Consider the following 25,631-nt stretch of genomic DNA (forward strand, 5'->3'; position numbering starts at 1 on the left):
CGTAGGGTATTACTTTCAGAGGGTAGCATCTAACCACAAAGCAACACATTATCGTGCAAGGTCGACTCTAAGGGGCTTTCCAAAATCCTAGTGCACAATAGGTACTTTCTCAGCTTAATGGGGACCATGCTCATATGTGGAGGCTGATCGGTCCAATGCTAAGCCAGTGTAGCGTGGAGAGGGGATTGAAGCTGTGGTAATTGACATCCTAGGGCTGCTTCTTCAGTGCAGCTGTTTTTCATATGAGAAACAAAGGCTGTTTAGAAATTGGTTCTTAACAATCTTCTGTAGTCTCGCAAAACCCTTTTTGATTTCTTTGACCAATTTGCACATGCTGTTTGCCATATCGCGTCCAACAAGAAGAGGGCGCGCAATTGTAGTCAACAGATACTCAAAACTGAAATTGAATAACGACCATTGCAACTTTAGCCAGTAATCGTCCGCTCTGTCAAAGACACAGCCTTTTTTCGGCGACTACTTTGGAGTGACTGCAAAAGATCTAACAGGCAAAAGCAGGTTTTCACATTCAGGCCCGTAGGTAACGTTCCTTTATAAATGCAGATTGACGGAGAACGTAGGAGCGTAATTTGACAAGTGATGCATTTTTGTCCAACCTTGAGCGATTAAAAGTAATGGCATCAGAACAGCGTAACTACACCAGGGGCATGGCCGGGGCCAGTGCTGTTCCAGTCCTCGTTAGTATAGTGTACAGGATCTCCGCCTGTTGTAATTGACATCCTAGGGCTGCTGCTGCACGTGCAGCTATTTTTCATTGGAGAAAGTCTCTATTTCGATTAATAGTATGTGGTGGCTTTGTCCAAACGGAAGCTGTTTAGAAATTGGTTCTTAACTTTCTTCTGTAGTCTCGCATAACCCTTTTCGATTTCTTTGACCAATTTGCACATGCTGTTTGCCATATCGCGTGCACCAAGAAGAGGGCATGCAATTGCAGGAAAGGAACTCCTCAACAGGTAACTCAAAACTGAAATTGAACGACGACGACCATTAGTCAACCCACTGACACAGCTTGAGTGTGAATGTCATCTTAAAATAACAACAACTGTGTTTCTGCCTGGTTTCAGGCCAGGGACCTTTCACGTGTGAGGCGAACTTGATAACCGCTAAACCACAGAAATCGGCGACTTTGACGAGCTACTTCAGAGCGTAGCTTCCCAGCAAGAAGAATACCACGGTCGTGGAAGTTTACTCCTCAGGGGTTTTGGGATGAAAGGATCTTTATCGAACTTTGTAGTACTAAAACCAAAAGTGTTGCCTTTCTAATTGTTAGAGCTGAGACAACCCCTTTTACAAGGCAATCCACCCAGACTGACTGTGCACATGATAATGGATAGCAAAAGGGCTTCTGCCTGATTTCGAACGAGGGACCTTTATGCATGTTAGGCCAAGGTGATATCCACTACACTACAGAATTTAGCCACGTAGGGTATTACTTTCAGAGGGTAGCATCTAACCACAAAGCGACACATTATCGTGCAAGGTCGACTCTAAGGGGCTTTCCAAAATCTTAGTGCACAATAGGTACTTTGTCAGCTTAATGGGGACCATGCTCATATGTGGAGGCTGATCGGTCCAATGCTAAGCCAGTGTAGCGTGGAGAGGGGATTGAAGCTGTGGTAATTGACATCCTAGGGCTGCTTCTTCAGTGCAGCTGTTTTTCATGGGAGAAACAAAGGCTGTTTAGAAATTGGTTCTTAACAATCTTCTGTAGTCTCGCAAAACCCTTTTTGATTTCTTTGACCAATTTGCACATGCTGTTTGCCATATCGCGTCCAACAAGAAGAGGGCGCGCAATTGTAGTCAACAGATACTCAAAACTGAAATTGAATAACGACCATTGCAACTTTAGCCAGTAATCGTCCGCTCTGTCAAAGACACAGCCTTTTTTCGGCGACTACTCTGGAGTGACTGCAAAAGATCTAACAGGCAAAAGCAGGCTTTCATATTTAGGCCCGTAGGTAACGTTCCTTTTCAAATGCAGATTGACGGAGAACGTAGGAGCGTAATTTGACAATTGATTCATTTTTGTCCAACCTTGAGCGAGTAAAAGTAATGGCATCAGAACGGCGTAACTACACCAGGGGCATGGCCGGGGGCAGTGCTGTTCCAGTCCTCGTTAGTATAGTGGACAGGATCTCCGCCTGTTGTAATTGACATCCTAGGGCTGCTGCTGCAAGTGCAGCTATTTTTCATGGGAGAAAGTCTCTATTTCGATTAATAGTATGTGGTGGCTTTGTCCAAACTGAGGCTGTTTAGAAATTGCTTCTTAACTTTCTTCTGTAGTCTCGCATAACCCTTTTCGATTTCTTTGACCAATTTGCACTTGCTGCTTGCCCTTTTCGATTTCTTTGACCAATTTGCACATGCTGTTTGCCATATCGCGTGCACCAAGAAGAGGGCATGCAATTGCAGGAAAGGAACTCCTCAACAGGTACTCAAAACTGAAATTGAACGACGACCATTGCAACTTTAGCCAGTAATGGTCCGCTCAGTCAAAGGCACACAGCCTTTGTCCAGCGACTACTCTGGCGAGACTGCAAACGAGCAGTGCTTTTCCAGTCCTCGTTAGTATAGTGGACAGTATCTCCGCCTGTCACGCGGAAGACCGGGGTTCGATTCCCCGACGGGGAGAGTCTTTTTGCCTTTGTCCCGGACAGTTGAAATTTCCCACAATACGTCTTTGGCTTGGTTGAGGAGGCTTGCATTTGCAAATGATGGCCAGAAGAAGTCATCGGTTGTTGTGCCGAAATAGCTCAATTGGGAGAGCGTTAGACTGAAGATCTGAAGGTCCCTGGTTTGATCCCGGGTTTCGGCATTACACCACCTCTGTCCGGCTTACGATGCCAAGAGGCCCCTAAACTTTTGTTTTTGTACTTAAGACGGTTCGGAAGGTAGTCTCTATGTGTGCCATTCTGTGATTTCAGGTTGTTTTACGGAGCAAGCATGTGGAAGAACTTAGTCAACCCACTGACACAGCTTGAGTGTGAATGTCATCTTAAAATAACAACAATTGTGTTTCTGCCTGATTTCAGGCTAGGGACCTTTCACGTGTGAGGCGAACTTGATAACCGCTACACCACAGATACCGGCGACTTTGACGGGCTACTTCAGAGCGTAGGCAAAAGCAGGCTTTCACATTCAGGCCCGTAGGTAACGTTCCTTTTCAAATGCAGATTGCCGGAGAACGTAGGGGCGTAATTTGACAAGTGATGCATTTTTATCCAACCTTGTGCGAGTAAAACTAATGGCATCAGAACGGCGTAACTACACCAGGGGCATGGCCGGGGCCAGTGCTGTTCCAGTCCTCATTAGTATGGTGGACAGTATCTCCGCCTGTTGTAATGGACATCCTAGGGCTGCTGCTGCAAGTGCAGCTATTTTTCATGGGAGAAAGTCTCTATTTCAATTAATAGTATGTTGTGGCTTTGTCCAAGCTGAGGCTGTTTAGAAATTGGTTCTTAACTTTCTTCTGTAATCTCGCATAACCCTTTTCGATTTCTTTGACCAATTTGCACTTGCTGCTTGCCCTTTTCGATTTCTTTGACCAATTTTGCACATGCTGTTTGCCATATTGCGTGCATCAAGAATAGGGCATCCAATTGCAGGAAAGGAACTCCTCAACAGGTACTCAAAACTGAAATTGAATAACGACCATTGCAACTTTAGCCAGTAATCGTCCGCTCTGTCAAAGACACAGCCTTTTTTCGGCGACTACTCTGGAGTGACTGCAAAAGATCTAACAGGCAAAAGCACGTTTTCACATTCAGGCCCGTAGGTAACGTTCCTTTTCAAATGCAGATTGACGGAGAACGTAGGAGCGTAATTTGACAATTGATTCATTTTTGTCCAACCTTGAGCGAGTAAAAGTAATGGCATCAGAACGGCGTAACTACACCAGGGGCATGGCCGGGGGCAGTGCTGTTCCAGTCCTCGTTAGTATAGTGGACAGTATCTCCGCCTTTTGTAATTGACATCCTAGGGCTGCTGCTGCAAGTGCAGCTATTTTTCATGGGAGAAAGTCTCTATTTCGATTAATAGTATGTGGTGGCTTTGTCCAAAGTGAGGCTGTTTAGAAATTGGTTCTTAACGTTCTTCTGTAGTCTCGCATAACCCTTTTCGATTTCTTTGACCAATTTGCACATGCTGTTTGCCATATCGCGTGCACCAAGAAGAGGGCATGCAATTGCAGGAAAGGAACTCCTCAACAGGTAACTCAAAACTGAAATTGAACGACGACCATTGCAAGCATGTGTAAGAACTCAGTCAACCCACTGACACAGCTTGAGTGTGAATGTCATCTTAAAATAACAACAATTGTGTTTCTTCCTGGTTTCAGGCCAGGGACCTTTCACGTGTGAGGCGAACTTGATAACCGCTAAACCACAGAAATCGGCGACTTTGACGAGCTACTTCAGAGCGTAGCTTCCCAGCAAGAAGAATACCACGGTCGTGGAAGTTTACTCCTCAGGGGTTTTGGGATGAAAGGATCTTTATCGAACTTTGTAGTACTAAAACCAAAAGTGTTGCCTTTCTAATTGTTAGAGCTGAGACAACCCCTTTTACAAGGCAATCCACCCAGACTGACTGTGCACATGATAATGGATAGCAAAAGGGTTTCTGCCTGATTTCGAACGAGGTACCTTTATGCATGTTAGGCCAAGGTGATATCCACTACACTACAGAATTTAGCCACATAGGGTATTACTTTCAGAGGGTAGCATCTAACCACAAAGCGACACATTATCGTGCAAGGTCGACTCTAAGGGGCTTTCCAAAATCCTAGTGCACAATAGGTACTTTCTCAGCTTAATGGGGACCATGCTCATATGTGGAGGCTGATCGGTCCAATGCTAAGCCAGTGTAGCGTGGAGAGGGGATTGAAGCTGTGGTAATTGACATCCTAGGGCTGCTTCTTCAGTGCAGCTGTTTTTCATATGAGAAACAAAGGCTGTTTAGAAATTGGTTCTTAACAATCTTCTGTAGTCTCGCAAAACCCTTTTTGATTTCTTTGACCAATTTGCACATGCTGTTTGCCATATCGTGTCCAACAAGAAGAGGGCGCGCAATTGTAGTCAACAGATACTCAAAACTGAAATTGAATAACGACCATTGCAACTTTAGCCAGTAATCGTCCGCTCTGTCAAAGACACAGCCTTTTTTCGGCGACTACTTTGGAGTGACTGCAAAAGATCTAACAGGCAAAAGCAGGTTTTCACATTCAGGCCCGTAGGTAACGTTCCTTTTCAAATGCAGATTGACGGAGAACGTAGGAGCGTAATTTGACAAGTGATGCATTTTTGTCCAACCTTGAGCGATTAAAAGTAATGGCATCAGAACAGCGTAACTACACCAGGGGCATGGCCGGGGGCAGTGCTGTTCCAGTCCTCGTTAGTATAGTGTACAGGATCTCCGCCTGTTGTAATTGACATCCTAGGGCTGCTGCTGCACGTGCAGCTATTTTTCATGGGAGAAAGTCTCTATTTCGATTAATAGTATGTGGTGGCTTTGTCCAAACGGAAGCTGTTTAGAAATTGGTTCTTAACGTTCTTCTGTAGTCTCGCATAACCCTTTTCGATTTCTTTGACCAATTTGCACATGCTGTTTGCCATATCGCGTGCACCAAGAAGAGGGCATGCAATTGCAGGAAAGGAACTCCTCAACAGGTAACTCAAAACTGAAATTGAACGACGACGACCATTAGTCAACCCACTGACACAGCTTGAGTGTGAATGTCATCTTTAAATAACAACAATTGTGTTTCTGCCTGGTTTCAGGCCAGGGACCTTTCACGTGTGAGGCGAACTTGATAACCGCTACACCACAGAAATCGGCGACTTTGACGAGCTACTTCAGAGCGTAGCTTCCCAGCAAGAAGAATACCACGGTCGTGGAAGTTTACTCCTCAGGGGTTTTGGGATGAAAGGATCTTTATCGAACTTTGTAGTACTAAAACCAAAAGTGTTGCCTTTCTAATTGTTAGAGCTGAGACAACCCCTTTTACAAGGCAATCCACCCAGACTGACTGTGCACATGATAATGGATAGCAAAAGGGCTTCTGCCTGATTTCGAACGAGGGACCTTTATGCATGTTAGGCCAAGGTGATATCCACTACACTACAGAATTTAGCCACGTAGGGTATTACTTTCAGAGGGTAGCATCTAACCACAAAGCGACACATTATCGTGCAAGGTCGACTCTAAGGGGCTTTCCAAAATCCTAGTGCACAATAGGTACTTTGTCAGCTTAATGGGGACCATGCTCATATGTGGAGGCTGATCGGTCCAATGCTAAGCCAGTGTAGCGTGGAGAGGGGATTGAAGCTGTGGTAATTGACATCCTAGGGCTGCTTCTTCAGTGCAGCTGTTTTTCATGGGAGAAACAAAGGCTGTTTAGAAATTGGTTCTTAACAATCTTCTGTAGTCTCGCAAAACCCTTTTTGATTTCTTTGACCAATTTGCACATGCTGTTTGCCATATCGCGTCCAACAAGAAGAGGGCGCGCAATTGTAGTCAACAGATACTCAAAACTGAAATTGAATAACGACCATTGCAACTTTAGCCAGTAATCGTCCGCTCTGTCAAAGACACAGCCTTTTTTCGGCGACTACTCTGGAGTGACTGCAAAAGATCTAACAGGCAAAAGCAGGCTTTCATATTTAGGCCCGTAGGTAACGTTCCTTTTCAAATGCAGATTGACGGAGAACGTAGGAGCGTAATTTGACAATTGATTCATTTTTGTCCAACCTTGAGCGAGTAAAAGTAATGGCATCAGAACGGCGTAACTACACCAGGGGCATGGCCGGGGGCAGTGCTGTTCCAGTCCTCGTTAGTATAGTGGACAGGATCTCCGCCTGTTGTAATTGACATCCTAGGGCTGCTGCTGCAAGTGCAGCTATTTTTCATGGGAGAAAGTCTCTATTTCGATTAATAGTATGTGGTGGCTTTGTCCAAACTGAGGCTGTTTAGAAATTGCTTCTTAACTTTCTTCTGTAGTCTCGCATAACCCTTTTCGATTTCTTTGACCAATTTGCACTTGCTGCTTGCCCTTTTCGATTTCTTTGACCAATTTGCACATGCTGTTTGCCATATCGCGTGCACCAAGAAGAGGGCATGCAATTGCAGGAAAGGAACTCCTCAACAGGTACTCAAAACTGAAATTGAACGACGACCATTGCAACTTTAGCCAGTAATGGTCCGCTCAGTCAAAGGCACACAGCCTTTGTCCAGCGACTACTCTGGCGAGACTGCAAACGAGCAGTGCTTTTCCAGTCCTCGTTAGTATAGTGGACAGTATCTCCGCCTGTCACGCGGAAGACCGGGGTTCGATTCCCCGACGGGGAGAGTCTTTTTGCCTTTGTCCCGGACAGTTGAAATTTCCCACAATACGTCTTTGGCTTGGTTGAGGAGGCTTGCATTTGCAAATGATGGCCAGAAGAAGTCATCGGTTGTTGTGCCGAAATAGCTCAATTGGGAGAGCGTTAGACTGAAGATCTGAAGGTCCCTGGTTCGATCCCGGGTTTCGGCATTACACCACCTCTGTCCGGCTTACGATGCCAAGAGGCCCCTAAACTTTTGTTTTTGTACTTAAGACGGTTCGGAAGGTAGTCTCTATGTGTGCCATTCTGTGATTTCAGGTTGTTTTACGGAGCAAGCATGTGGAAGAACTTAGTCAACCCACTGACACAGCTTGAGTGTGAATGTCATCTTAAAATAACAACAATTGTGTTTCTGCCTGATTTCAGGCTAGGGACCTTTCACGTGTGAGGCGAACTTGATAACCGCTACACCACAGATACCGGCGACTTTGACGGGCTACTTCAGAGCGTAGGCAAAAGCAGGCTTTCACATTCAGGCCCGTAGGTAACGTTCCTTTTCAAATGCAGATTGCCGGAGAACGTAGGGGCGTAATTTGACAAGTGATGCATTTTTATCCAACCTTGTGCGAGTAAAACTAATGGCATCAGAACGGCGTAACTACACCAGGGGCATGGCCGGGGCCAGTGCTGTTCCAGTCCTCATTAGTATGGTGGACAGTATCTCCGCCTGTTGTAATGGACATCCTAGGGCTGCTGCTGCAAGTGCAGCTATTTTTCATGGGAGAAAGTCTCTATTTCAATTAATAGTATGTTGTGGCTTTGTCCAAGCTGAGGCTGTTTAGAAATTGGTTCTTAACTTTCTTCTGTAATCTCGCATAACCCTTTTCGATTTCTTTGACCAATTTGCACTTGCTGCTTGCCCTTTTCGATTTCTTTGACCAATTTTGCACATGCTGTTTGCCATATTGCGTGCATCAAGAATAGGGCATCCAATTGCAGGAAAGGAACTCCTCAACAGGTACTCAAAACTGAAATTGAATAACGACCATTGCAACTTTAGCCAGTAATCGTCCGCTCTGTCAAAGACACAGCCTTTTTTCGGCGACTACTCTGGAGTGACTGCAAAAGATCTAACAGGCAAAAGCACGTTTTCACATTCAGGCCCGTAGGTAACGTTCCTTTTCAAATGCAGATTGACGGAGAACGTAGGAGCGTAATTTGACAATTGATTCATTTTTGTCCAACCTTGAGCGAGTAAAAGTAATGGCATCAGAACGGCGTAACTACACCAGGGGCATGGCCGGGGGCAGTGCTGTTCCAGTCCTCGTTAGTATAGTGGACAGTATCTCCGCCTTTTGTAATTGACATCCTAGGGCTGCTGCTGCAAGTGCAGCTATTTTTCATGGGAGAAAGTCTCTATTTCGATTAATAGTATGTGGTGGCTTTGTCCAAAGTGAGGCTGTTTAGAAATTGGTTCTTAACGTTCTTCTGTAGTCTCGCATAACCCTTTTCGATTTCTTTGACCAATTTGCACATGCTGTTTGCCATATCGCGTGCACCAAGAAGAGGGCATGCAATTGCAGGAAAGGAACTCCTCAACAGGTAACTCAAAACTGAAATTGAACGACGACCATTGCAAGCATGTGTAAGAACTCAGTCAACCCACTGACACAGCTTGAGTGTGAATGTCATCTTAAAATAACAACAATTGTGTTTCTTCCTGGTTTCAGGCCAGGGACCTTTCACGTGTGAGGCGAACTTGATAACCGCTAAACCACAGAAATCGGCGACTTTGACGAGCTACTTCAGAGCGTAGCTTCCCAGCAAGAAGAATACCACGGTCGTGGAAGTTTACTCCTCAGGGGTTTTGGGATGAAAGGATCTTTATCGAACTTTGTAGTACTAAAACCAAAAGTGTTGCCTTTCTAATTGTTAGAGCTGAGACAACCCCTTTTACAAGGCAATCCACCCAGACTGACTGTGCACATGATAATGGATAGCAAAAGGGTTTCTGCCTGATTTCGAACGAGGTACCTTTATGCATGTTAGGCCAAGGTGATATCCACTACACTACAGAATTTAGCCACATAGGGTATTACTTTCAGAGGGTAGCATCTAACCACAAAGCGACACATTATCGTGCAAGGTCGACTCTAAGGGGCTTTCCAAAATCCTAGTGCACAATAGGTACTTTCTCAGCTTAATGGGGACCATGCTCATATGTGGAGGCTGATCGGTCCAATGCTAAGCCAGTGTAGCGTGGAGAGGGGATTGAAGCTGTGGTAATTGACATCCTAGGGCTGCTTCTTCAGTGCAGCTGTTTTTCATATGAGAAACAAAGGCTGTTTAGAAATTGGTTCTTAACAATCTTCTGTAGTCTCGCAAAACCCTTTTTGATTTCTTTGACCAATTTGCACATGCTGTTTGCCATATCGTGTCCAACAAGAAGAGGGCGCGCAATTGTAGTCAACAGATACTCAAAACTGAAATTGAATAACGACCATTGCAACTTTAGCCAGTAATCGTCCGCTCTGTCAAAGACACAGCCTTTTTTCGGCGACTACTTTGGAGTGACTGCAAAAGATCTAACAGGCAAAAGCAGGTTTTCACATTCAGGCCCGTAGGTAACGTTCCTTTTCAAATGCAGATTGACGGAGAACGTAGGAGCGTAATTTGACAAGTGATGCATTTTTGTCCAACCTTGAGCGATTAAAAGTAATGGCATCAGAACAGCGTAACTACACCAGGGGCATGGCCGGGGGCAGTGCTGTTCCAGTCCTCGTTAGTATAGTGTACAGGATCTCCGCCTGTTGTAATTGACATCCTAGGGCTGCTGCTGCACGTGCAGCTATTTTTCATTGGAGAAAGTCTCTATTTCGATTAATAGTATGTGGTGGCTTTGTCCAAACGGAAGCTGTTTAGAAATTGGTTCTTAACGTTCTTCTGTAGTCTCGCATAACCCTTTTCGATTTCTTTGACCAATTTGCACATGCTGTTTGCCATATCGCGTGCACCAAGAAGAGGGCATGCAATTGCAGGAAAGGAACTCCTCAACAGGTAACTCAAAACTGAAATTGAACGACGACGACCATTAGTCAACCCACTGACACAGCTTGAGTGTGAATGTCATCTTTAAATAACAACAATTGTGTTTCTGCCTGGTTTCAGGCCAGGGACCTTTCACGTGTGAGGCGAACTTGATAACCGCTACACCACAGAAATCGGCGACTTTGACGAGCTACTTCAGAGCGTAGCTTCCCAGCAAGAAGAATACCACGGTCGTGGAAGTTTACTCCTCAGGGGTTTTGGGATGAAAGGATCTTTATCGAACTTTGTAGTACTAAAACCAAAAGTGTTGCCTTTCTAATTGTTAGAGCTGAGACAACCCCTTTTACAAGGCAATCCACCCAGACTGACTGTGCACATGATAATGGATAGCAAAAGGGTTTCTGCCTGATTTCGAACGAGGGACCTTTATGCATGTTAGGCCAAGGTGATATCCACTACACTACAGAATTTAGCCACGTAGGGTATTACTTTCAGAGGGTAGCATCTAACCACAAAGCGACACATTATCGTGCAAGGTCGACTCTAAGGGGCTTTCCAAAATCCTAGTGCACAATAGGTACTTTGTCAGCTTAATGGGGACCATGCTCATATGTGGAGGCTGATCGGTCCAATGCTAAGCCAGTGTAGCGTGGAGAGGGGATTGAAGCTGTGGTAATTGACATCCTAGGGCTGCTTCTTCAGTGCAGCTGTTTTTCATGGGAGAAACAAAGGCTGTTTAGAAATTGGTTCTTAACAATCTTCTGTAGTCTCGCAAAACCCTTTTTGATTTCTTTGACCAATTTGCACATGCTGTTTGCCATATCGCGTGCACCAAGAAGAGGGCATGCAATTGCAGGAAAGGAACTCCTCAACAGGTACTCAAAACTGAAATTGAACGACGACCATTGCAACTTTAGCCAGTAATGGTCCGCTCAGTCAAAGGCACACAGCCTTTGTCCAGCGACTACTCTGGCGAGACTGCAAACGAGCAGTGCTTTTCCAGTCCTCGTTAGTATAGTGGACAGTATCTCCGCCTGTCACGCGGAAGACCGGGGTTCGATTCCCCGACGGGGAGAGTCTTTTTGCCTTTGTCCCGGACAGTTGAAATTTCCCACAATACGTCTTTGGCTTGGTTGAGGAGGCTTGCATTTGCAAATGATGGCCAGAAGAAGTCATCGGTTGTTGTGCCGAAATAGCTCAATTGGGAGAGCGTTAGACTGAAGATCTGAAGGTCCCTGGTTCGATCCCGGGTTTCGGCATTACACCACCTCTGTCCGGCTTACGATGCCAAGAGGCCCCTAAACTTTTGTTTTTGTACTTAAGACGGTTCGGAAGGTAGTCTCTATGTGTGCCATTCTGTGATTTCAGGTTGTTTTACGGAGCAAGCATGTGGAAGAACTTAGTCAACCCACTGACACAGCTTGAGTGTGAATGTCATCTTAAAATAACAACAATTGTGTTTCTGCCTGATTTCAGGCTAGGGACCTTTCACGTGTGAGGCGAACTTGATAACCGCTACACCACAGATACCGGCGACTTTGACGGGCTACTTCAGAGCGTAGGCAAAAGCAGGCTTTCACATTCAGGCCCGTAGGTAACGTTCCTTTTCAAATGCAGATTGCCGGAGAACGTAGGGGCGTAATTTGACAAGTGATGCATTTTTATCCAACCTTGTGCGAGTAAAACTAATGGCATCAGAACGGCGTAACTACACCAGGGGCAAGGCCGGGGCCAGTGCTGTTCCAGTCCTCATTAGTATGGTGGACAGTATCTCCGCCTGTTGTAATGGACATCCTAGGGCTGCTGCTGCAAGTGCAGCTATTTTTCATGGGAGAAAGTCTCTATTTCAATTAATAGTATGTTGTGGCTTTGTCCAAGCTGAGGCTGTTTAGAAATTGGTTCTTAACTTTCTTCTGTAATCTCGCATAACCCTTTTCGATTTCTTTGACCAATTTGCACTTGCTGCTTGCCCTTTTCGATTTCTTTGACCAATTTTGCACATGCTGTTTGCCATATTGCGTGCATCAAGAATAGGGCATCCAATTGCAGGAAAGGAACTCCTCAACAGGTACTCAAAACTGAAATTGAATAACGACCATTGCAACTTTAGCCAGTAATCGTCCGCTCTGTCAAAGACACAGCCTTTTTTCGGCGACTACTCTGGAGTGACTGCAAAAGATCTAACAGGCAAAAGCACGTTTTCACATTCAGGCCCGTAGGTAACGTTCCTTTTCAAATGCAGATTGACGGAGAACGTAGGAGCGTAATTTGACAATTGATTCATTTTTGTCCAACCTTGAGCGAGTAAAAGTAATGGCATCAGAACGGCGTAACTACACCAGGGGCATGGCCGGGGGCAGTGCTGTTCCAGTCCTCGTTAGTATAGTGGACAGTATCTCCGCCTTTTGTAATTGACATCCTAGGGCTGCTGCTGCAAGTGCAGCTATTTTTCATGGGAGAAAGTCTCTATTTCGATTAATAGTATGTGGTGGCTTTGTCCAAAGTGAGGCTGTTTAGAAATTGGTTCTTAACGTTCTTCTGTAGTCTCGCATAACCCTTTTCGATTTCTTTGACCAATTTGCACATGCTGTTTGCCATATCGCGTGCACCAAGAAGAGGGCATGCAATTGCAGGAAAGGAACTCCTCAACAGGTAACTCAAAACTGAAATTGAACGACGACCATTGCAAGCATGTGTAAGAACTCAGTCAACCCACTGACACAGCTTGAGTGTGAATGTCATCTTAAAATAACAACAATTGTGTTTCTTCCTGGTTTCAGGCCAGGGACCTTTCACGTGTGAGGCGAACTTGATAACCGCTAAACCACAGAAATCGGCGACTTTGACGAGCTACTTCAGAGCGTAGCTTCCCAGCAAGAAGAATACCACGGTCGTGGAAGTTTACTCCTCAGGGGTTTTGGGATGAAAGGATCTTTATCGAACTTTGTAGTACTAAAACCAAAAGTGTTGCCTTTCTAATTGTTAGAGCTGAGACAACCCCTTTTACAAGGCAATCCACCCAGACTGACTGTGCACATGATAATGGATAGCAAAAGGGTTTCTGCCTGATTTCGAACGAGGTACCTTTATGCATGTTAGGCCAAGGTGATATCCACTACACTACAGAATTTAGCCACATAGGGTATTACTTTCAGAGGGTAGCATCTAACCACAAAGCGACACATTATCGTGCAAGGTCGACTCTAAGGGGCTTTCCAAAATCCTAGTGCACAATAGGTACTTTCTCAGCTTAATGGGGACCATGCTCATATGTGGAGGCTGATCGGTCCAATGCTAAGCCAGTGTAGCGTGGAGAGGGGATTGAAGCTGTGGTAATTGACATCCTAGGGCTGCTTCTTCAGTGCAGCTGTTTTTCATATGAGAAACAAAGGCTGTTTAGAAATTGGTTCTTAACAATCTTCTGTAGTCTCGCAAAACCCTTTTTGATTTCTTTGACCAATTTGCACATGCTGTTTGCCATATCGTGTCCAACAAGAAGAGGGCGCGCAATTGTAGTCAACAGATACTCAAAACTGAAATTGAATAACGACCATTGCAACTTTAGCCAGTAATCGTCCGCTCTGTCAAAGACACAGCCTTTTTTCGGCGACTACTTTGGAGTGACTGCAAAAGATCTAACAGGCAAAAGCAGGTTTTCACATTCAGGCCCGTAGGTAACGTTCCTTTTCAAATGCAGATTGACGGAGAACGTAGGAGCGTAATTTGACAAGTGATGCATTTTTGTCCAACCTTGAGCGATTAAAAGTAATGGCATCAGAACAGCGTAACTACACCAGGGGCATGGCCGGGGGCAGTGCTGTTCCAGTCCTCGTTAGTATAGTGTACAGGATCTCCGCCTGTTGTAATTGACATCCTAGGGCTGCTGCTGCACGTGCAGCTATTTTTCATTGGAGAAAGTCTCTATTTCGATTAATAGTATGTGGTGGCTTTGTCCAAACGGAAGCTGTTTAGAAATTGGTTCTTAACGTTCTTCTGTAGTCTCGCATAACCCTTTTCGATTTCTTTGACCAATTTGCACATGCTGTTTGCCATATCGCGTGCACCAAGAAGAGGGCATGCAATTGCAGGAAAGGAACTCCTCAACAGGTAACTCAAAACTGAAATTGAACGACGACGACCATTAGTCAACCCACTGACACAGCTTGAGTGTGAATGTCATCTTTAAATAACAACAATTGTGTTTCTGCCTGGTTTCAGGCCAGGGACCTTTCACGTGTGAGGCGAACTTGATAACCGCTACACCACAGAAATCGGCGACTTTGACGAGCTACTTCAGAGCGTAGCTTCCCAGCAAGAAGAATACCACGGTCGTGGAAGTTTACTCCTCAGGGGTTTTGGGATGAAAGGATCTTTATCGAACTTTGTAGTACTAAAACCAAAAGTGTTGCCTTTCTAATTGTTAGAGCTGAGACAACCCCTTTTACAAGGCAATCCACCCAGACTGACTGTGCACATGATAATGGATAGCAAAAGGGTTTCTGCCTGATTTCGAACGAGGGACCTTTATGCATGTTAGGCCAAGGTGATATCCACTACACTACAGAATTTAGCCACGTAGGGTATTACTTTCAGAGGGTAGCATCTAACCACAAAGCGACACATTATCGTGCAAGGTCGACTCTAAGGGGCTTTCCAAAATCCTAGTGCACAATAGGTACTTTCTCAGCTTAATGGGGACCATGCTCATATGTGGAGGCTGATCGGTCCAATGCTAAGCCAGTGTAGCGTGGAGAGGGGATTGAAGCTGTGGTAATTGACATCCTAGGGCTGCTTCTTCAGTGCAGCTGTTTTTCATGGGAGAAACAAAGGCTGTTTAGAAATTGGTTCTTAACAATCTTCTGTAGTCTCGCAAAACCCTTTTTGATTTCTTTGACCAATTTGCACATGCTGTTTGCCATATCGCGTCCAACAAGAAGAGGGCGCGCAATTGTAGTCAACAGATACTCAAAACTGAAATTGAATAACGACCATTGCAACTTTAGCCAGTAATCGTCCGCTCTGTCAAAGACACAGCCTTTTTTCGGCGACTACTCTGGAGTGACTGCAAAAGATCTAACAGGCAAAAGCAGGTTTTCACATTCAGGCCCGTAGGTAACGTTCCTTTTCAAATGCAGATTGACGGAGAACGTAGGAGCGTAATTTGACAATTGATTCATTTTTGTCCAACCTTGAGCGAGTAAAAGTAATGGCATCAGAACGGCGTAACTACACCAGGGGCATGGCCGGGGGCAGTGCTGTTCCAGTCTTCGTTAGTATAGTGGACAGTATCTCGGCATTTTGTAATTGACATCCTAGGGCTGCTGCTGCAAGTGCAGCTATTTTTCATGGGAGAAAGTCTCTATTTCGATTAATAGTATGTGGTGGCTTTGTCCAAAGTGAGGCTGTTTAAAAATTGGTTCTTAACGTTCTTCTGTAGTCTCGCATAACCCTTTTCGATTTCTTTGACCAATTTGCACTTGCTGCTTGCCCTTTTCGATTTCTTTGACCAATTTGCACATGCTGTTTGCCATATCGCGTGCACCAAGAAGAGGGCATGCAATTGCAGGAAAGGAACTCCTCAACAGGTACTCAAAACTGAAATTGAACGACGACCATTGCAACTTTAGCCAGTAATGGTCCGCTCAGTCAAAGGCACACAGCCTTTGTCCAGCGACTAATCTGGCGAGACTGCAAACGAGCAGTGCTTTTCCAGTCCTCGTTAGTATAGTGGACAGTATCTCCGCCTGTCACGCGGAAGACCGGGGTTCGATTCTCCGACGGGGAGAGTCTTTTTGCCTTTGTCCCGGACAGTTGAAATTTCCCACAATACGTCTTTGACTTGGTTGAGGAGGCTTGCATTTGCAAATGATGGCCAGAAGAAGTCATCGGTTGTTGTGCTGAAATAGCTCAATTGGGAGAGCGTTAGACTGAAGATCTGAAGGTCCCTGGTTCGATCCCGGGTTTCGGCATTACACCACCTCTGTCCGGCTTACGATGCCAAGAGGCCCCTAAACTTTTGTTTTTGTACTTAAGACGGTTCGGAAGGTAGTCTCTATGTGTGCCATTCTGTGATTTCAGGTTGTTTTACGGAGCAAGCATGTGGAAGAACTTAGTCAACCCACTGACACAGCTTGAGTGTGAATGTCATCTTAAAATAACAACAATTGTGTTTCTGCCTGATTTCAGGCTAGGGACCTTTCACGTGTGAGGCGAACTTGATAACCGCTACACCACAGATACCGGCGACTTTGACGGGCTACTTCAGAGCGTAGGCAAAAGCAGGCTTTCACATTCAGGCCCGTAGGTAACGTTCCTTTTCAAATGCAGATTGCCGGAGAACGTAGGGGCGTAATTTGACAAGTGATGCATTTTTATCCAACCTTGTGCGAGTAAAACTAATGGCATCAGAACGGCGTAACTACACCAGGGGCATGGCCGGGGCCAGTGCTGTTCCAGTCCTCATTAGTATAGTGGACAGTATCTCCGCCTGTTGTAATGGACATCCTAGGGCTGCTGCTGCAAGTGCAGCTATTTTTCATGGGAGAAAGTCTCTATTTCAATTAATAGTATGTTGTGGCTTTGTCCAAGCTGAGGCTGTTTAGAAATTGGTTCTTAACTTTCTTCTGTAATCTCGCATAACCCTTTTCGATTTCTTTGACCAATTTGCACTTGCTGCTTGCCCTTTTCGATTTCTTTGACCAATTTTGCACATGCTGTTTGCCATATTGCGTGCATCAAGAATAGGGCATCCAATTGCAGGAAAGGAACTCCTCAACAGGTACTCAAAACTGAAATTGAATAACGACCATTGCAACTTTAGCCAGTAATCGTCCGCTCTGTCAAAGACACAGCCTTTTTTCGGCGACTACTCTGGAGTGACTGCAAAAGATCTAACAGGCAAAAGCAGGTTTTCACATTCAGGCCCGTAGGTAACGTTCCTTTTCAAATGCAGATTGACGGAGAACGTAGGAGCGTAATTTGACAATTGATTCATTTTTGTCCAACCTTGAGCGAGTAAAAGTAATGGCATCAGAACGGCGTAACTACACCAGGGGCATGGCCGGGGGCAGTGCTGTTCCAGTCCTCGTTAGTATAGTGGACAGTATCTCCGCCTTTTGTAATTGACATCCTAGGGCTGCTGCTGCAAGTGCAGCTATTTTTCATGGGAGAAAGTCTCTATTTCGATTAATAGTATGTGGTGGCTTTGTCCAAAGTGAGGCTGTTTAGAAATTGGTTCTTAACGTTCTTCTGTAGTCTCGCATAACCCTTTTCGATTTCTTTGACCAATTTGCACATGCTGTTTGCCATATCGCGTGCACCAAGAAGAGGGCATGCAATTGCAGGAAAGGAACTCCTCAACAGGTAACTCAAAACTGAAATTGAACGACGACCATTGCAAGCATGTGTAAGAACTCAGTCAACCCACTGAAACAGCTTGAGTGTGAATGTCATCTTAAAATAACAACAATTGTGTTTCTTCCTGGTTTCAGGCCAGGGACCTTTCACGTGTGAGGCGAACTTGATAACCGCTAAACCACAGAAATCGGCGACTTTGACGAGCTACTTCAGAGCGTAGCTTCCCAGCAAGAAGAATACCACGGTCGTGGAAGTTTACTCCTCAGGGGTTTTGGGATGAAAGGATCTTTATCGAACTTTGTAGTACTAAAACCAAAAGTGTTGCCTTTCTAATTGTTAGAGCTGAGACAACCCCTTTTACAAGGCAATCCACCCAGACTGACTGTGCACATGATAATGGATAGCAAAAGGGTTTCTGCCTGATTTCGAACGAGGTACCTTTATGCATGTTAGGCCAAGGTGATATCCACTACACTACAGAATTTAGCCACGTAGGGTATTACTTTCAGAGGGTAGCATCTAACCACAAAGCGACACATTATCGTGCAAGGTCGACTCTAAGGGGCTTTCCAAAATCCTAGTGCACAATAGGTACTTTCTCAGCTTAATGGGGACCATGCTCATATGTGGAGGCTGATCGGTCCAATGCTAAGCCAGTGTAGCGTGGAGAGGGGATTGAAGCTGTGGTAATTGACATCCTAGGGCTGCTTCTTCAGTGCAGCTGTTTTTCATATGAGAAACAAAGGCTGTTTAGAAATTGGTTCTTAACAATCTTCTGTAGTCTCGCAAAACCCTTTTTGATTTCTTTGACCAATTTGCACATGCTGTTTGCCATATCGCGTCCAACAAGAAGAGGGCGCGCAATTGTAGTCAACAGATACTCAAAACTGAAATTGAATAACGACCATTGCAACTTTAGCCAGTAATCGTCCGCTCTGTCAAAGACACAGCCTTTTTTCGGCGACTACTTTGGAGTGACTGCAAAAGATCTAACAGGCAAAAGCAGGTTTTCACATTCAGGCCCGTAGGTAACGTTCCTTTTCAAATGCAGATTGACGGAGAACGTAGGAGCGTAATTTGACAAGTGATGCATTTTTGTCCAACCTTGAGCGATTAAAAGTAATGGCATCAGAACAGCGTAACTACACCAGGGGCATGGCCGGGGGCAGTGCTGTTCCAGTCCTCGTTAGTATAGTGTACAGGATCTCCGCCTGTTGTAATTGACATCCTAGGGCTGCTGCTGCACGTGCAGCTATTTTTCATTGGAGAAAGTCTCTATTTCGATTAATAGTATGTGGTGGCTTTGTCCAAACGGAAGCTGTTTAGAAATTGGTTCTTAACGTTCTTCTGTAGTCTCGCATAACCCTTTTCGATTTCTTTGACCAATTTGCACATGCTGTTTGCCATATCGCGTGCACCAAGAAGAGGGCATGCAATTGCAGGAAAGGAACTCCTCAGCAGGTAACTCAAAACTGAAATTGAACGACGACGACCATTAGTCAACCCACTGACACAGCTTGAGTGTGAATGTCATCTTTAAATAACAACAATTGTGTTTCTGCCTGGTTTCAGGCCAGGGACCTTTCACGTGTGAGGCGAACTTGATAACCGCTACACCACAGAAATCGGCGACTTTGACGAGCTACTTCAGAGCGTAGCTTCCCAGCAAGAAGAATACCACGGTCGTGGAAGTTTACTCCTCAGGGGTTTTGGGATGAAAGGATCTTTATCGAACTTTGTAGTACTAAAACCAAAAGTGTTGCCTTTCTAATTGTTAGAGCTGAGACAACCCCTTTTACAAGGCAATCCACCCAGACTGACTGTGCACATGATAATGGATAGCAAAAGGGTTTCTGCCTGATTTCGAACGAGGGACCTTTATGCATGTTAGGCCAAGGTGATATCCACTACACTACAGAATTTAGCCACGTAGGGTATTACTTTCAGAGGGTAGCATCTAACCACAAAGCGACACATTATCGTGCAAGGTCGACTCTAAGGGGCTTTCCAAAATCCTAGTGCACAATAGGTACTTTCTCAGCTTAATGGGGACCATGCTCATATGTGGAGGCTGATCGGTCCAATGCTAAGCCAGTGTAGCGTGGAGAGGGGATTGAAGCTGTGGTAATTGACATCCTAGGGCTGCTTCTTCAGTGCAGCTGTTTTTCATGGGAGAAACAAAGGCTGTTTAGAAATTGGTTCTTAACAATCTTCTGTAGTCTCGCAAAACCCTTTTTGATTTCTTTGACCAATTTGCACATGCTGTTTGCCATATCGCGTCCAACAAGAAGAGGGCGCGCAATTGTAGTCAACAGATACTCAAAACTGAAATTGAATAACGACCATTGCAACTTTAGCCAGTAATCGTCCGCTCTGTCAAAGACACAGCCTTTTTTCGGCGACTACTCTGGAGTGACTGCAAAAGATCTAACAGGCAAAAGCAGGTTTTCACATTCAGGCCCGTAGGTAACGTTCCTTTTCAAATGCAGATTGACGGAGAACGTAGGAGCGTAATTTGACAATTGATTCATTTTTGTCCAACCTTGAGCGAGTAAAAGTAATGGCATCAGAACGGCGTAACTACACCAGGGGCATGGCCGGGGGCAGTGCTGTTCCAGTCCTCGTTAGTATAGTGGACAGTATCTCGGCATTTTGTAATTGACATCCTAGGGCTGCTGCTGCAAGTGCAGCTATTTTTCATGGGAGAAAGTCTCTATTTCGATTAATAGTATGTGGTGGCTTTGTCCAAAGTGAGGCTGTTTAAAAATTGGTTCTTAACGTTCTTCTGTAGTCTCGCATAACCCTTTTCGATTTCTTTGACCAATTTGCACATGCTGTTTGCCATATCGCGTGCACCAAGAAGAGGGCATGCAATTGCAGGAAAGGAACTCCTCAACAGGTAACTCAAAACTGAAATTGAACGACAACCATTGCAAGCATGTGTAAGAACTCAGTCAACCCACTGACACAGCGGGGGCAGTGCTGTTCCAGTCCTCGTTAGTATAGTGGACAGTATCTCGGCATTTTGTAATTGACATCCTAGGGCTGCTGCTGCAAGTGCAGCTATTTTTCATGGGAGAAAGTCTCTATTTCGATTAATAGTATGTGGTGGCTTTGTCCAAACTGAGGCTGTTTAGAAATTGGTTCTTAACTTTCTTCTGTAGTCTCGCATAACCCTTTTCGATTTCTTTGACCAATTTGCACTTGCTGCTTGCCCTTTTCGATTTCTTTGACCAATTTGCACATGCTGTTTGCCATATCGCGTGCACCAAGAAGAGGGCATGCAATTGCAGGAAAGGAACTCCTCAACAGGTACTCAAAACTGAAATTGAACGACGACCATTGCAACTTTAGCCAGTAATGGTCCGCTCAGTCAAAGGCACACAGCCTTTGTCCAGCGACTACTCTGGCGAGACTGCAAACGAGCAGTGCTTTTCCAGTCCTCGTTAGTATAGTGGACAGTATCTCCGCCTGTCACGCGGAAGACCGGGGTTCGATTCCCCGACGGGGAGAGTCTTTTTGCCTTTGTCCCGGACAGTTGAAATTTCCCACAATACGTCTTTGACTTGGTTGAGGAGGCTTGCATTTGCAAATGATGGCCAGAAGAAGTCATCGGTTGTTGTGCTGAAATAGCTCAATTGGGAGAGCGTTAGACTGAAGATCTGAAGGTCCCTGGTTCGATCCCGGGTTTCGGCATTACACCACCTCTGTCCGGCTTACGATGCCAAGAGGCCCCTAAACTTTTGTTTTTGTACTTAAGACGGTTCGGAAGGTAGTCTCTATGTGTGCCATTCTGTGATTTCAGGTTGTTTTACGGAGCAAGCATGTGGAAGAACTTAGTCAACCCACTGACACAGCTTGAGTGTGAATGTCATCTTAAAATAACAACAATTGTGTTTCTGCCTGATTTCAGGCTAGGGACCTTTCACGTGTGAGGCGAACTTGATAACCGCTACACCACAGATACCGGCGACTTTGACGGGCTACTTCAGAGCGTAGGCAAAAGCAGGCTTTCACATTCAGGCCCGTAGGTAACGTTCCTTTTCAAATGCAGATTGCCGGAGAACGTAGGGGCGTAATTTGACAAGTGATGCATTTTTATCCAACCTTGTGCGAGTAAAACTAATGGCATCAGAACGGCATAACTACACCAGGGGCATGGCCGGGGCCAGTGCTGTTCCAGTCCTCATTAGTATAGTGGACAGTATCTCCGCCTGTTGTAATGGACATCCTAGGGCTGCTGCTGCAAGTGCAGCTATTTTTCATGGGAGAAAGTCTATATTTCATTTAATAGTATGTTGTGGCTTTGTCCAAGCTGAGGCTGTTTAGAAATTGGTTCTTAACTTTCTTCTGTAATCTCGCATAACCCTTTTCGATTTCTTTGACCAATTTGCACTTGCTGCTTGCCCTTTTCGATTTCTTTGACCAATTTTGCACATGCTGTTTGCCATATTGCGTGCATCAAGAATAGGGCATCCAATTGCAGGAAAGGAACTCCTCAACAGGTACTCAAAACTGAAATTGAATAACGACCATTGCAACTTTAGCCAGTAATCGTCCGCTCTGTCAAAGACACAGCCTTTTTTCGGCGACTACTCTGGAGTGACTGCAAAAGATCTAACAGGCAAAAGCAGGTTTTCACATTCAGGCCCGTAGGTAACGTTCCTTTTCAAATGCAGATTGACGGAGAACGTAGGAGCGTAATTTGACAATTGATTCATTTTTGTCCAACCTTGAGCGAGTAAAAGTAATGGCATCAGAACGGCGTAACTACACCAGGGGCATGGCCGGGGGCAGTGCTGTTCCAGTCCTCGTTAGTATAGTGGACAGTATCTCCGCCTTTTGTAATTGACATCCTAGGGCTGCTGCTGCAAGTGCAGCTATTTTTCATGGGAGAAAGTCTCTATTTCGATTAATAGTATGTGGTGGCTTTGTCCAAAGTGAGGCTGTTTAGAAATTGGTTCTTAACGTTCTTCTGTAGTCTCGCATAACCCTTTTCGATTTCTTTGACCAATTTGCACATGCTGTTTGCCATATCGCGTGCACCAAGAAGAGGGCATGCAATTGCAGGAAAGGAACTCCTCAACAGGTAACTCAAAACTGAAATTGAACGACGACCATTGCAAGCATGTGTAAGAACTCAGTCAACCCACTGACACAGCTTGAGTGTGAATGTCATCTTAAAATAACAACAATTGTGTTTCTTCCTGGTTTCAGGCCAGGGACCTTTCACGTGTGAGGCGAACTTGATAACCGCTAAACCACAGAAATCGGCGACTTTGACGAGCTACTTCAGAGCGTAGCTTCCCAGCAAGAAGAATACCACGGTCGTGGAAGTTTACTCCTCAGGGGTTTTGGGATGAAAGGATCTTTATCGAACTTTGTAGTACTAAAACCAAAAGTGTTGCCTTTCTAATTGTTAGAGCTGAGACAACCCCTTTTACAAGGCAATCCACCCAGACTGACTGTGCACATGATAATGGATAGCAAAAGGGTTTCTGCCTGATTTCGAACGAGGGACCTTTATGCATGTTAGGCCAAGGTGATATCCACTACACTACAGAATTTAGCCACGTAGGGTATTACTTTCAGAGGGTAGCATCTAACCACAAAGCGACACATTATCGTGCAAGGTCGACTCTAAGGGGCTTTCCAAAATCCTAGTGCACAATAGGTACTTTGTCAGCTTAATGGGGACCATGCTCATATGTGGAGGCTGATCGGTCCAATGCTAAGCCAGTGTAGCGTGGAGAGGGGATTGAAGCTGTGGTAATTGACATCCTAGGGCTGCTTCTTCAGTGCAGCTGTTTTTCATGGGAGAAACAAAGGCTGTTTAGAAATTGGTTCTTAACAATCTTCTGTAGTCTCGCAAAACCCTTTTTGATTTCTTTGACCAATTTGCACATGCTGTTTGCCATATCGCGTCCAACAAGAAGAGGGCGCGCAATTGTAGTCAACAGATACTCAAAACTGAAATTGAATAACGACCATTGCAACTTTAGCCAGTAATCGTCCGCTCTGTCAAAGACACAGCCTTTTTTCGGCGACTACTCTGGAGTGACTGCAAAAGATCTAACAGGCAAAAGCAGGCTTTCATATTCAGGCCCGTAGGTAACGTTCCTTTTCAAATGCAGATTGACGGAGAACGTAGGAGCGTAATTTGACAATTGATTCATTTTTGTCCAACCTTGAGCGAGTAAAAGTAATGGCATCAGAACGGCGTAACTACACCAGGGGCATGGCCGGGGGCAGTGCTGTTCCAGTCCTCGTTAGTATAGTGGACAGGATCTCCGCCTGTTGTAATTGACATCCTAGGGCTGCTGCTGCAAGTGCAGCTATTTTTCATGGGAGAAAGTCTCTATTTCGATTAATAGTATGTGGTGGCTTTGTCCAAACTGAGGCTGTTTAGAAATTGGTTCTTAACTTTCTTCTGTAGTCTCGCATAACCCTTTTCGATTTCTTTGACCAATTTGCACTTGCTGCTTGCCCTTTTCGATTTCTTTGACCAATTTGCACATGCTGTTTGCCATATTGCGTGCACCAAGAAGAGGGCATGCAATTGCAGGAAAGGAACTCCTCAACAGGTACTCAAAACTGAAATTGAACGACGACCATTGCAACTTTAGCCAGTAATGGTCCGCTCAGTCAAAGGCACACAGCCTTTGTCCAGCGACTACTCTGGCGAGACTGCAAACGAGCAGTGCTTTTCCAGTCCTCGTTAGTATAGTGGACAGTATCTCCGCCTGTCACGCGGAAGACCGGGGTTCGATTCCCCGACGGGGAGAGTCTTTTTGCCTTTGTCCCGGACAGTTGAAATTTCCCACAATACGTCTTTGGCTTGGTTGAGGAGGCTTGCATTTGCAAATGATGGCCAGAAGAAGTCATCGGTTGTTGTGCCGAAATAGCTCAATTGGGAGAGCGTTAGACTGAAGATCTGAAGGTACCTGGTTCGATCCCGGGTTTCGGCATTACACCACCTCTGTCCGGCTTACGATGTCTAGAGGCCCCTAAACTTTTGTTTTTGTACTTAAGACGGTTCGGAAGGTAGTCTCTATGTGTGCCATTCTGTGATTTCAGGTTGTTTTACGGAGCAAGCATGTGTAAGAACTTAGTCAACCCACTGACACAGCTTGAGTGTGAATGTCATCTTAAAATAACCACAATTGTGTTTCTGCCTGATTTCAGGCTAGGGACCTTTCACGTGTGAGGCGAACTTGATAACCGCTACACCACAGATACCGGCGACTTTGACGGGCTACTTCAGAGCGTAGGCAAAAGCAGGCTTTCACATTCAGGCCCGTAGGTAACGTTCCTTTTCAAATGCAGATTGCCGGAGAACGTAGGGGCGTAATTTGACAAGTGATGCATTTTTATCCAACCTTGTGCGAGTAAAACTAATGGCATCAGAACGGCGTAACTACACCAGGGGCATGGCCGGGGCCAGTGCTGTTCCAGTCCTCATTAGTATGGTGGACAGTATCTCCGCCTGTTGTAATGGACATCCTAGGGCTGCTGCTGCAAGTGCAGCTATTTTTCATGGGAGAAAGTCTCTATTTCAATTAATAGTATGTTGTGGCTTTGTCCAAGCTGAGGCTGTTTAGAAATTGGTTCTTAACTTTCTTCTGTAATCTCGCATAACCCTTTTCGATTTCTTTGACCAATTTGCACTTGCTGCTTGCCCTTTTCGATTTCTTTGACCAATTTTGCACATGCTGTTTGCCATATTGCGTGCATCAAGAATAGGGCATCCAATTGCAGGAAAGGAACTCCTCAACAGGTACTCAAAACTGAAATTGAATAACGACCATTGCAACTTTAGCCAGTAATCGTCCGCTCTGTCAAAGACACAGCCTTTTTTCGGCGACTACTCTGGAGTGACTGCAAAAGATCTAA

The 25,631-nt window shown here is 45.2% G+C and overlaps 7 non-coding genes across 7 annotated transcripts; all 7 read left to right on the forward strand.

Moving 5' to 3' along the window:
* Positions 1–2,577: 2,577 nt before the first annotated feature.
* On the forward strand, positions 2,578–2,649 carry trnad-guc (transfer RNA aspartic acid (anticodon GUC)). The gene has a single exon. It is a non-coding gene; the product is annotated as a tRNA-Asp (tRNA).
* Positions 2,650–7,287: 4,638 nt separating this feature from the next.
* On the forward strand, positions 7,288–7,359 carry trnad-guc (transfer RNA aspartic acid (anticodon GUC)). The gene has a single exon. It is a non-coding gene; the product is annotated as a tRNA-Asp (tRNA).
* Positions 7,360–7,470: 111 nt separating this feature from the next.
* trnaf-gaa (transfer RNA phenylalanine (anticodon GAA)) lies at positions 7,471–7,543 on the forward strand. The gene has a single exon. It is a non-coding gene; the product is annotated as a tRNA-Phe (tRNA).
* Positions 7,544–11,385: 3,842 nt separating this feature from the next.
* Positions 11,386–11,457, forward strand: trnad-guc (transfer RNA aspartic acid (anticodon GUC)). The gene has a single exon. It is a non-coding gene; the product is annotated as a tRNA-Asp (tRNA).
* A 111-nt stretch (positions 11,458–11,568) lies between these two features.
* Positions 11,569–11,641, forward strand: trnaf-gaa (transfer RNA phenylalanine (anticodon GAA)). Its single transcript has one exon. It is a non-coding gene; the product is annotated as a tRNA-Phe (tRNA).
* A 9,537-nt stretch (positions 11,642–21,178) lies between these two features.
* trnad-guc (transfer RNA aspartic acid (anticodon GUC)) lies at positions 21,179–21,250 on the forward strand. The gene has a single exon. It is a non-coding gene; the product is annotated as a tRNA-Asp (tRNA).
* Positions 21,251–24,450: 3,200 nt separating this feature from the next.
* On the forward strand, positions 24,451–24,522 carry trnad-guc (transfer RNA aspartic acid (anticodon GUC)). The gene has a single exon. It is a non-coding gene; the product is annotated as a tRNA-Asp (tRNA).
* Positions 24,523–25,631: the final 1,109 nt, after the last annotated feature.

The sequence above is a fragment of the Channa argus genome, unplaced genomic scaffold (assembly GCF_033026475.1).
Source record: "Channa argus isolate prfri unplaced genomic scaffold, Channa argus male v1.0 Contig087, whole genome shotgun sequence".
NCBI lineage: Eukaryota > Metazoa > Chordata > Actinopteri > Anabantiformes > Channidae > Channa > Channa argus.